At 50.1% G+C, this 12845-nt stretch overlaps 1 pseudogene; it reads right to left on the bottom strand.

The window, feature by feature from the left end:
• Window positions 1–214: 214 nt before the first annotated feature.
• LOC144774444 (5S ribosomal RNA) lies at window positions 215–323 on the bottom strand (annotated as a pseudogene).
• Between the last annotated feature and the right edge of the window lie 12522 nt (window positions 324–12845).

The raw sequence follows: 12845 nt of genomic DNA, 5'->3' as shown, positions 1-12845 counted from the left end.
TTCATTTTCTTTCAATTTTCGAGTTTAAAGTTAAGGGCCATGCATATTGCAAACACCATGCCGGTTTCTTTGTAAATACATTTTTTTTTTTTAAAAGAGTAGGAGTGCAAAATATATATATATAAATATATATATTTTGTGTAAAAGTACTATTAGCGAGGAAGATTAGGCGTGATTGTGCAAGGGCCGAGCAAGGTGTCAGCGAGTGGCGAAATGCCTACAGCACCTGGTATTCCCAGGCGGTCTCCCATCCAAGTACTAACCAGGCCCGACCCTGCTTAGCTTCCGAGATCGGGCACATTCTCGGTGGTATGGCGGTAGGCACGAGAGGCTGCCGGTTCAGGCCTCTTGTGCTGACAACCCCTTGCACTCTGGGACGTGCTACACTGCACCGCACTTGCACACTTCACTTTAACAACTGCCCTCCCTTTGAACGCTGCAAGCTTGCTACAGATAGCCAAGCACAGCCCTCTCTCTCTTCCAGCAGCCTTGCACTTGCTTCTTTTACGATCACACACAGGCTCCGACCTCCCTTTAGGTGCCAGCCGGAGGGCTGGCAAAGCAGCAGCCTGGGCTTTGCACCAAGTGCCCTCAGCTTGTGTAGTATGCGCTCTAGTCTATTAGCGTAAACGCGGTGACGCGTTGCGCTATAGACAGGAGCGCGAGACTCGCGCATGCGCAGCAGAGAGTTGGGTGAAGGCGCGAAAGGGAAAAACGGCAGTTGGCGACCGGAGCGATTGCTGTGTAGACGCTCGGCGCCCTTATGCTCTGATTACTTGTGATGGATGAAAATAAATGATTTATACACCTACAGAGTCTCAGTGTCCAGTGTGGGAGCTACCAACATTACATTGGCGACGAGGCTGGGACCACGAACACCAGGAAGACAGTGGTCAGGAGTAGGGACTCCACAACAGCCCCACACCAACCTGCAGAAGAAAAAAAAAAAACAGCAACAAGGTCGAGCAAAGGGCGTGGCAGTAGTGGAACAGTACGAAAATAACTACAATACAGCTCCAATAACCAGGTCAGTGCCGGGCTAGGGAAGGAGTGCACAGCCAGCACCCTGGCAACCAAAGGCATCACCCCCGAGACAGAGGAAGGGGCACAGACCGATAACCCCACGCAGACTATAAGGGACAGCACCCCAGGTAGTCCCAGAGGGCAAGGTAACACGGCAGGGAGTGCAGGAGCATCCGGTGTACCTATTCAACACGGTGCCCAGGTGGTAGACCCCAGAGGCGAAGTCAGGATGGCGAATCAAGCGTCGGCTCTGATGGCCCCCGTCCCATTCCTGCCTAGACCGGGAGAACCACAGCTAAAGTGGGAAGATTGGAAGGAATACTTTCAAAACTATATCGAAGCACTTGAAGACGAAAACGAAGGGGCATTCACCCCGGAAAGGAAGAAGAGACTGTTACTCCACAATCTGGGCCCGGAGGGAGTGAGAGTGTTCAAGAACCTGGTGCCCAGGAGAGGGGAGCGACTGAAACAGATGTCTTTAAGAATGCACTGGATGATTTGGACAGCCATTACCGCCCAGCAGTTTGTGTATCCATAGACAGGTACAATTTCCAACAGAGGAAGCAGGAGGTTGGTGAATCGATTGATGATTATGTGGCGGCGCTCCGACGCCTGGCCATCACGTGCCAGTACGGGGGTCTTCAGGAGGAGTATATCAAAGACCAAATTGTCATGCACACCACGTGCAGGTCTGTCCAGGACAAACTGTGGGCGCAGAGTGAGACATCGCTTAAAGAAGTTGTTGCTATGGTCAAAAAGGCGGAGATGTCAAAACGCGGTGCAGAAGCAGCCAAACGTGAGAGTGCACCGAGACAGTTGGTCAACAAGATAGACGAGGCACCCCAGCCCAGCAAACCCAGAGGGGTGTTTGGAGATCAGAGGAAGGATTCGAGATGGACAGGGAAGCAGACAGTCCGCCCTGGTCCAGACAACAAGTTTGCGTGTTATAGATGTGGCAGCACGGCTCATTTGGCGCAGGATAAACGCTGTCCCGCGTTCCGCGCCAGATGCTCGTTTTGTGGCCTGGTCGGCCATTTTGGAAAAGTATGCCGCAAGAAGGGGAAGAAATCCACGGTCAAGTGCGTCGATGCGGCCACAGCGGACGTCAGCGGGGAGGACGACCTGGAAGACGACGATTTGGTGTTATGCATCGAGGACCAAGTGTTAGAGGTAACGGGAAAGCGAAGAGATAAGCCTCGCACGGACATGCTGATAGGGGGAGTGAAGGTACATGTGGCCGTCGATTCAGGATCTCCTTGGACCATCGTGCAAAGATCCATATGGGAAGAAGACTTTGTGCCCGTGGTGGGGCCAGACCTATGGCCGCCGGACATCAGACCCATCTCGTACACTGAGAACGCCATTCCTCTAGTGGGGTGCCGAGACTTCATATTCGAATTCAGAGGGAGGTCAGCCACGTGCACCCTGTATATAGCAGAGAGAGGTCCTTCAGTGCTGGGGTGGAGAGACGCAGGAGATCTGGGAATCATACTCAACCCGGGAGGCAAAGAGCAGATTCTTTTGACAGACGAGTGGCCCCTCACGAGAGATGAAGATTGGAAGTCAGCATACCCCAAAGTTTTTGATGGCTCAGTTGGGAAACTGGACAAGTTCGTCCACAGAATGGTCCTCAAGGAGGGCGCAGTACCAGTGGTGCATAAAGTCAGGAACATACCCATGTCTACCAGTGGAGCGGTACAACAGGAACTCCTGAGGCTGGAGGAGCAAGGCGTCATAGAGCCGGTGGACAGTGCGGAGTGGCTATCCCCCTTGGTAGTGGTCAAGAAGCCAAATGGACAGGTTCGTCTCTGCGTTGACCTCCGCGAGCTCAACAAAAATCTCATCGTGGAGAAGTTTCCCCTACCAAGAATCGAGGAGATGCTCGCCAAGACAAAAGGTGTGACTCACTTCTCCACCATAGATCTCACGTCTGCATACTATCAGATTGAGCTGCATCCATCGAGCAGGAAGTACACCGCCTTCATTACACCTTTTGGGTGCTACCAGTTCCGGAGAATGCCCTTCGGCCTGGCATCCGCAGCGGCTGTCTTTCAGAAGCTGATGCATCGGCTGTTCAAGGACATTCCGGGGGTACAGTACTTTCAGGATGACATCCTGGTGATGGGCTCTTCCAAAGGAGATCACGACAGGAAACTGCAAAGAGTTCTGGAAGTGCTGCAAAACAAGGGGCTAACGGCGGAATGGAGCAAATGCAAGATAGGGACCCACTCGGTGACATACTTGGGTCATGAGATCAGCACGAAGGGAATTTCACCCAAGGAACGAAACGTGAAAGCCATAAAGGATGCAAAGGCTCCCAGCTCCAAGGAGGAAGTGCGGTCGTTCCTTGGAATGGCCGAGTATTATAGTAAGTTTGTGAGACACTTTGCCACCAGGACATACAGAATGAGGCAACTCATCAGAGACAAGACCAAGTTTGAGTGGGATTCAGAAGCGCAATTGGAATTTGACACGATCAAAGACTGCATCAGCCAAGCTGTTCCATTGCAAGGGTTTGTACCCTCGGGCAAGACTGTGGTGACAACAGATGCCAGTGATAAGGGCTTAGGGGCTGTTCTGGCACAAGTGAGGGATGATGGAGCTACTGAAACGATCAGCTTTGCTTCCCGTGCGTTGTCTCCGACGGAGCAAAGGTACAGCGTCATTGAGAAAGAGATGCTGGCAGTCACCTGGGCTTTGGGCAGGTTCCGGCAGTTCGTATGGGGCACAAGATTCAAGCTTCAAACTGATCATAAACCCTTGATCAAAGTCCTGACTTCCTCGGGTCATGAAACGGCGACCCCGAGAATAGCAAAAATGACTCTGAAGCTGCTCGATTACACCTATGATGTCGAATACCTGCCAGGAACGCAGAACAGGGTCGCGGATTATCTCAGCAGAGCTGCGGCGATGGAAGTGGCGCCGGAGGATGCCCTGGATAAGGAGGAGATGGTGGCAAGCATGGAGGACTATGAGAGGTCAATCAGCATCCAGGAATGGGCGGCTGCCTATGATCAGGACGTGGAAAAGGTTGAGATAAGGAGTTATTTGACGTCGGGCTGGCCTGACAAAAGGAGGCTCACCGATGGAGTACGGAGGTTCTATGAAATAAGAGAAGAACTGTCCCTGAGTGACTCGGGAGTGTTCATCTACAGAGGTGAGAGGGTCGTGCCTCCAGTTTCACTAATTCCAAGATTACTGACTCTACTTCACGAGGGCCACCTAGGTATTGTAAAGACCAAAGCACGTGTCAAGCAAATGTATTGGTGGCCAGGCATGGATGTACACATTGAAAGGCAAGTAAGGGAGTGCGGCCAATGCCAAGGCGCTGACAAAGTGCTGAGACCACTCCGACCAGCCTTGGGGAAGTTTGACACGCCGAAGGGCCCCTGGGAGAACGTGGCCATCGACATACTAGGGCCTGTCCTGGACAGCCAAGGAGTGAACAAGTATTTGTGTGTGGTCATAGACAAATATTCCAAATGGCCTGAGGTGGATATTCAAGAATCCATGGATACGGACACGATTCTGAAATTCCTGACGACGTTGTTCTTAAGAGAAGGCATTCCCAAAACTATCCTCAGTGACAATGGCCCGCAGTTTGTCTCGGACAAATGGATTAAGTTCATGAGGAGGAATGGGATTGAGTCTAAACACACGGCAGTGTATCATCCTGCATGCAATGGTCAAGTGGAGCGGTTCAACCGCGTGCTAATGGGCTCCATACAGGCGGCCATCACGCAGGGTAAGGACTGGGAGACTGAAGTGATGAGTATGCTGTGGGCCTACAGGATCACCCCCACGGCTGTGGGGTACAGTCCATTCCAAGTGCTGAGAGGACGGCATCCGTTCACCCGGGACAATGTAGTATGGAGGGAGAAGACCATCACTAGCAAATGGTCCCCTGCAGTGGTTCAGCACAACTTAGAAAAGGCCCAGAAGATCTATGCCGCAAACTATGACAAACGTCGAAATGCGAAAGGGACAAAGCTGGAGGAAGGAGAATGGGTCAGGGTTAAACTCCCTACCCTACAAAAGAAAGGTGACAGCAAATATAGTCAGCCGTTACAGGTCAAGGAGGTGCGAGGCAGAGCAGCCCTCCTCAGCGACGGCAGGGTGTGGTCCCAAGACCGCATGGCCAGAGTAAACAAGATAGTTGTATGGCCCAAGCTGGAGGTGATAGAGACACAGGTGGACTCCCATGAAAACAGGCCTCAACCTGAGCAAGGTGATGAAGTTCTTCCCAACGGAATAGGAGAGGACTGTGAGGTGGGAAATCCCCGCACTGGGTCCTCAGCCGGAGATGATGCACCGACCGGCGTAACACAGAGTGGAGATCAGAGAGATGGAGCGAGATCAGGCGGAGAAAGAGAGGTGGAAGAGAACATGCCGGTAAGACACACCCGTAGTGGCAGGGCAGTCACGATGCCCTCTCGATATAGAGACTTTGAAATGGGTGGACATTAACCATAGATGTGTTAGACATGGGCGCCTGCCAGAGAACATTGGGAACCATGGACATATCGTAGAGTTGGAATAAAGTTAATTTGTTATTGTTAAAAAGGGGAGATATGTAGTATGCGCTCTAGTCTATTAGCGTAAACGCGGTGACGCGTTGCGCTATAGACAGGAGCGCGAGACTCGCGCATGCGCAGCAGAGAGTTGGGTGAAGGCGCGAAAGGGAAAAACGGCAGTTGGCGACCGGAGCGATTGCTGTGTAGACGCTCGGCGCCCTTATGCTCTGATTACTTGTGATGGATGAAAATAAATGATTTATACACCTACAGAGTCTCAGTGTCCAGTGTGGGAGCTACCAACATTACAGCTTGCTTTGCACTGGCCTCTAAGGCACTCTATCAGGCCTCTTCAGCTCTGGCTCACGCGCAGTTACATTGGGGTGACAAGTTTTTTTCTGTGCAGCTCTGGCTGCCAGTTTCCTAATGATTTAAGTTAGTGTTTAGTTTACCCCTGAATATCTCGATGCCATACGACAGGGTTGGCCCAATTTTGGCTCTCAAAACTTCCAGTAAAAATGATAATGTTGGACCAGACAGGTTTTCTGAAAGCTTGGCGAGGGTCACCTGTAAGGTCATGGCTTTTACTGAAATCTCATTACGCTGTTTGGCGAAATTACCCCTAGAGTCAAAATGGACCCCTAAGTATTTATATGTGCTTCCTATTGCCAGGCTTGTATTGTTGTATGACTACCCACCACTGACCTTGCGTTTCCTCCCAAAGATTAGCACTTGGGTTTTCTTTAAATTAACCTCTAATTGGTTCATAGTGGTGTAGCTGTGTAGTTTATCTAAAAGCCTTTGCAACCGAACCCGTGTAAGGCTAAAAAGAGCCAGGTCGTCGGCGTATAGAAGATTACTTTTTGCCGAACCTCCTACCTTCGGGAGGTGACTGTTTATTTCATCCAGTGTGACCGACAAATCAGCTATGAACAGGTTAAAGAGAAGTGGGGCCAGCACACATTCCTGTTTGACACCTCTGGTTGTCATGATTTTCCGGGAGAGATGCGTGCCAGACCCCAACTTCACCTGTACCCATGTGCGTGAATACAGTTGGATGATCGCCTCCAGGAGTTTTTCAGGGATCCCCCATTTTTTCAGCTTTACCCATAGGGCTGCCCTAGGCACTTGATCGAAAGCAGCTTTAAAGTCAACAAAACAGCAAAACACTGCCCTAGATGTTGAGAGTGCTTTGTCGACGATTATGGACAATGTCAGTAAGTTGGTCAAAGTCCCGGATTTGGCAGAAAAAACTGTTTGATTCATTGGGATCAAGTTGTGATACTCTGCCCATGACCTCAGCTCCTTCAGAAGAATTCCTGCATAATGCTTGGCCTCGATGTCTAGGAGGGCAATCAGTCTGTAATTGCTTGGAGAGGCGCGGGAACCTGATTTGTAAATTGGGTGGATTATTGCGCCGCGCCAAGAGTCCGGAACTGTGGAGGTTCTTAGTGCAAAGTTAAAGAGATTGGTTAAGTGCCCCGACCAGAGAACTACATTTGATTTAAGCAGACTCTGTGGTAAGCCGTTTGGGCCCAGAGCTCCATCTGATCTTGCTTTTGACACAGCTTTGGTGACCATTTGTTGGGTGATCTGGATTTCTTCACTGCAGGAGTCAAAACAACCTGTAGGCATGCTCCAGCTATTACTTGTGATAGTTTCCGTCACTTTGGGGGCGCAGATTCCTGTAGGCGCTATACTCTCTGGTGAACTAAAGTGGTCAGTCAGGAAGGCAACCCAGTCGGATTCTTGAATGTTTGCCAACCCGGAGCTTGATGGGCACGAGTTAGAGCAGTTGATTAAGGCCCAGAATTTTCTTGCGTTACGATTCTTACTCTCCCATAATAGTTTTCACCAAAATTGATTTTCGTGTGTTCGTTTGTCTTTTTGTGCGGCCAGTCTGAATGATTTTTGACCTGTTTGGTACACATTCAGGAGCTCGTTATTCCCCGGGGATTTTGTAAGAGACCGCAAGGCATTATTTCTGGATTTCTTCAGCACCCTTGAGTGGTTTGAGAGTGTGAACTGACGGATGGAAGTAGCCTTGTGGGCATGCTGTTTGGCTGGAAAGAGGGTTACCAGTTGTGAACAGAGCATCGTCCATGCAGAAGCCGGGGAGGCCACCTGGTCTGATCCACCTGTTATGAGAGCCAAACTTGCCTTCATGATGTTGGGACTTATGTCTTCACTCCATCTTAAGCGCTTCAGATTTTCAGTATAGATTCCTGTGCATGTTGTTAGGCAGATTTATGATACTCTGGCTTTATGTTGAGGGTGATGACCTGGGGACGGTGGTCACTTTCAGATCGTGGTTGGATGCTGAAACTATTCAGGTGTTGGAGCAGGACTGAATTGCAGATGGTGTAGTCCAGGTAAGATTTTTCATGGCCATTTGTCCATCGATCTTCCATTCATTACCAGATATCCGGCACTGTAAAATTGCAGCACACAGAGTTCTCCTAGGCCACAGTGGGCTTGATTTGGGGGTTTAGATTGTGCCACTGCCTCAGTTAATATGAATGGGAAAAGCCCTTCATTTTCGGCAGGTTTACCCTGAAAGAGGTTGGTGTTAAAGTCCGCTGAGACAATGCAGTCCGAATCGGGTTGGTCCGCGGCCAGGTCACTCATGATTTTTGTTAGACGTGCCAGATGGCCCTTTTTTGTACTCGTAGTTGGGTTGATGTAAACATTAAGAAGTAAAAGTTAGCATTTTTTGCACCATGAATTGATTTTGACACCAAGTAGCCAGTCTTCGTCAAGGTTTAGTGGCACGATCGGACCTTTTAAGTTATTTGAGACATAAATCGACAAGCCCCCTTTAGGGTGTCCGTAGCGACAGTCTCTGATTGCAGGTTTCCATAATTCGATAAAGCCAGTGACAGGGCAACTTTGAGTAGCCCACGTTTCTTGCAGGGCTATTACAGCGTGCTCACATATGAAGGAGTGCGTCTCCGAGTTGGTTATTTTCTGCTGGAGACCACTGATGTTCCATGAGCACAATGCAAAAGTAAGATCTGCCTGGGGGATTTGAAACGATTACCGGTGGAGATGCTTGAGATCTTGCTTGTGCCAATACTTTGCAGTTTTGGTCCACAAGGTGAACTTCATGTGGTCAGTCTGTTTTTGTTTTACTAGACAAGACAGCTGGAAGCCATTCCCAGCCTTGGGTTTTATCAGGGTTGGGGTCACCAGTTGGAGGAAATGTTTTTAATTCTGTTGTTCCTAACGCATTTTTTAAAATCGAGTACGGCCTGGTTTTGAGTCCAGATCTAAGGCTTTCAACTTTTGTCGTGGTAGTTGGCTGGTTTAGTAACACTGTGGGGTAACCTGGGATGGAGTAAGGGTAGATTCTGATGCCCCAGTCCCAGAAGGTAGCCCTTTGATCCAAAAATACTCCTGCCCAAGAGGCCAACCTGAATGACACCAGGGTTACCTCGGATGGTTGTGTGCCTCTTGGTGAAAGGAATTAGATGGACTCTATGTCGTCCGATGTCAATGCCTCGAACCCCGAGGTGCCATTCACTAATTTTATTATTTTCGACCTATTGAGGGTGTCATGCTGACCTTTTGATTTATATTCGGGGGCTAGGAGAATGTTAGTATGTTGTAAATCACGTTTAGTCCCCTTGCTACGTGAGCTTGGGTTAGGCTGGGAGGTTTTTTGTCGATTGGGGAACCTGCGTCTGGTCCCCATTGGGATTGAGGCAGATGTCGAGAGCCCTGCCTCAGTGTTTTTGAGAGGTTAGTTCCAATGTTAAATTTTCCCACCCGGGGTGGGATTATTGCAAGGCCTGATCGGAGTTGTGCTATTGTGACTGTAGTCCTCGGTGTGATTGGTTCGTTGGGTTTAGGCCTTAGTTTTTCTATAACAGGCTGTGGCTCTAGTGCCACAGTTTCAGTTTTCAGCGGATGTGATGTTTGAGTCCTGACTACAACCAGAGGTCTGTTGACAAGCACTTGGGGGTGAGTCCCCCTTTGGTTGGCTGTGACTGGGGTTTATTGAGGTTGGTGGTAGTTGTGGAGCACTTGAGGATTTTTTGTTAGATGCCATTGAGAAGAGAGGAAATAGTTTCCGAGGAACGGCTGTTGGATTTGCTCTTAATTTATTTCTTTGTTTGTGCTGACGTTTGCGCTCTCTCTTACTACAAGGTGGCAAGGGGACAGGCAGTATTTCGGGATTGAAAGGTCAAGGAGCAGCTGGGCAGACAGACAGCCCTGCCACATTGGGGCCGATGGAGTGTGTTTGCCCACTTGTGAACCAAGCATTAGGGGCCGATGCTTCGATCGACGCTGATGCTATTGGAAGCCGTTGGGCTTGGTCGGGCTTTGTTTGGTTGTTGGTCTGACTTGATCGGGGTTCTTGTTCCCCACTCGACCCCGATTGCAGGAGTTTTCGGGAGGTTAACTAGTTCTGAAATCAACTTTTTTGGGTTTTTGGGGTTGCCGGCGGGAAGTGTCAGATGGACTGCCTCCCTTCAGCAGCTTAATCTCATTTATTACAGTGGATAAAAAGGCTGGAAGCGAAGAGAGTGAGTCAATGATAGGTGAACAACAACAAACAGACTGTACTAGTTTTGAAGATGATGGTGCTCCTATGATTAAGTTGTTCAATTTATCCAATTTATTGTCAATCCCTGCTGTGAACAATGCTAAAGTGTTCAGTAGATCGACCTGCGTGTCTAATTTATCAGAATGGTAATTTAAAGCGGTGACTGTCAGTTGAAAGGTTTGGAGTAGTTGAGGCCAGACACTCGATATTGTGGGGGCTTCTTGATGTAACTTCGATTTTGAGGTCTGGTTGGGAGAGTTTTGAGGATTTTTGAAAAAGAAGGACAGGTCTGATAAAAATTGATCATTTGAGTCAGATTCTTTTGGTGGTTTTAGTGAAGTTTTTATTGCTGCTGGTGGTGGTGAGAATTGGCATTGTTGGAGACTGGTCAAGTCCAAGCTTTCCTTTGAGGAGCTTCGGATATGTAATGAGGGAGGGCTGAGTATGTCATTATTGGGAGCGTGGTCATTTTACGCGTGAATTTGTGGGAAGATTAGTTGAGGGTGAGGGACAGGGGTAACCTCCTTTAGCGCAGCAGAGTTTTGAGATGACAATGTTGATGGGATCTCTGATTGCGATGGTTGCCATGCGATGGGACTTAGATTATGAATAGGGCTCACTGTAGGCGGTTGAGTGGAGCAGTCCTCTTGCTTATGAGTAGCATAAGGAGGAAGAAGCTGACTCAGTGAGGGTAGATAACTTGGTGGGGGATCTTGAGTGGTCCTCACGCAGCCCTCCCGGGCAGATGTCTGTTCGTTAGATGCGGACCCAAAGATGTAAACTTCCGGGGGTGAAGCAGGCTTTTTGGTTGTTGTTAACAGCGTTTGCAGCAGATACGTGCTTGTCTTTGCTGGTTGATCCGAGACACAGGGCCTGATTACCTCCAAGGGCTGGGAGAGAGAGGAGGACTTTGCCATGTCCGGAGCTTTTTTAAAGTAGTCCAAGAGGGTCAAGGGTTTTAGACCGTTCGGCGCTGGTGCACAAGGGAGGGACGCGCTGCTGCTACAGGTGTGTTGCCTTCCATTTGGGGTTGGTTTTAGAGCCTTCAGTGTATCCTGAAGGGCCGGAGGGCTCAAGTGGTTAGCCGGGAGACGCTCTTCAACAGTTACCGAATGTTTTGATTTCTTCCGTTTTAATGCGGTGGTAGTTTTTCTTATTTTCCCAGATCACATCGTTTCTATTGATGGACGTGGTTATTCAGAGCCAGCTGGTATAGGGGCCAATATAGTGGGACCTTCTTCCAGACCTGCACTGATGTGTTTTTGCTAGGTTCTGGCAAAATCGTAAGGGTCGTGAGGAACCCTAGTGTCTCCCTGGCGAGTTTTATGATCTGGCTTTGTCTTTGGCTTATCTTCTCGTGGCCGCAAGGTCGAGTATCCACTGCTGCTGCTATTATTGGTGCTATTACTGGTGCTTTGCATGAGGGCACCCCCCTGCTCACTTGTTCCCTACCCTAGCCCCCCCCGCTCGTATCCACCTGTCCGCCGAACCGACCACACCGGAGGTCAAGGATCCGTGCTTTGGCTCGAAGACACATCCCCCCAGATGCGACACCTCAACCAGCCAGGTGGGGTCACACATTAGGGGGGTGGGGGGGTGAGTTCATGAACCCTCACGGCCTGGTCTCCAACCCAGGCGGTGGGGCCAGCAGGATGTCAACGGGCCTAGGGAGTTGGGGAGGGGGCGGGGGGAGCAGAACCAAAGCTGATAGGCTTAACCAAAGTGCCCTGAGCGGTCAACCGGCAGGGGAGGCAGGTGTTAGCAGGTGGGGGGGGGTGGATCACGCAGAGCTGAGAGGGGCTGGTGCCCGTTACACCTAGCCAAGTCACGGTAAAAACCGGAAGCTGGTGGGTGCCCTCTGTAGTTGACCTGAGGAGAGTACTCGGGGGCAGGTTGGGTCAAGCGGGCAGTGCAGGGCGAAGCACCGTGCGACTGGGGGGAGCGGGGTGTTAAACTTAGCCTTAAGAGCGGCACCGCTCACACCCCCTCGCGTGTCGACTTACTTGGTCTTGCTTCACCACACCGCACCGCACTGCACTGCCATCACCTCGTCCCTCTTCCCTGGGTCTGCGGAGGCCCCAGTCCCGGTAGCGTAAGAACGGCTCCGGCAACTCCTTGACCTCCGCTTGCTCTGCTTACACGACCCGGCTCCTCCCACCAGTGACCAGCTATGCCTCACCTCACTACGTCAGCACGCCCTACACGCTCTGCGTTCTCCTCCATCAGTCAGTCAGTGGTACGCGGCCCTTTCAGGGAAAGAGCCCTAATATGCAAATCACATCCATGTCCAAGGCCCGCCCCTGTGTGCATAGAGGAGAGAGACTGAGATGAGGGACTAGGGGGCATATTATCAAGAATGGCTGTTACATTATCGCCGCTTTTATCGGCAGGAAATTGCCGATAAAGCGGCGATAATGGGCTTGATAATTAAGCATGGGCGAATTTGCGGATTTTTTTATTTTTGTGTGTTCACGGGGCTCTTGGCGTGTTCGCTCACCTTAGTGCTCACCTCAGCAAATTTCACTTTGCTGAGTGACTTGAATCTGCACTTAGATGATCCGCTTGATGTCGCAGCTAATAGCCTCCGTTCAAATCTCCAGGCTATTGACCTCTCTAAAAGGGTTTTTACCCGATACATAACAAGGGACACCTCTTAGATCATGTCTACAGTAATCTAGACAGTTTATCGGTTGAAGTACCGATACCACTACCCTGGACCGATCACTTTTTAATACCTCTTACATGGTCCATAACTACTC

Source organism: Lissotriton helveticus, chromosome 8 (genome assembly GCF_964261635.1).
Source record: "Lissotriton helveticus chromosome 8, aLisHel1.1, whole genome shotgun sequence".
In the NCBI taxonomy this organism is placed as follows: Eukaryota; Metazoa; Chordata; class Amphibia; order Caudata; family Salamandridae; genus Lissotriton; species Lissotriton helveticus.
This window is presented reverse-complemented; position numbering and strand designations above follow the sequence as displayed.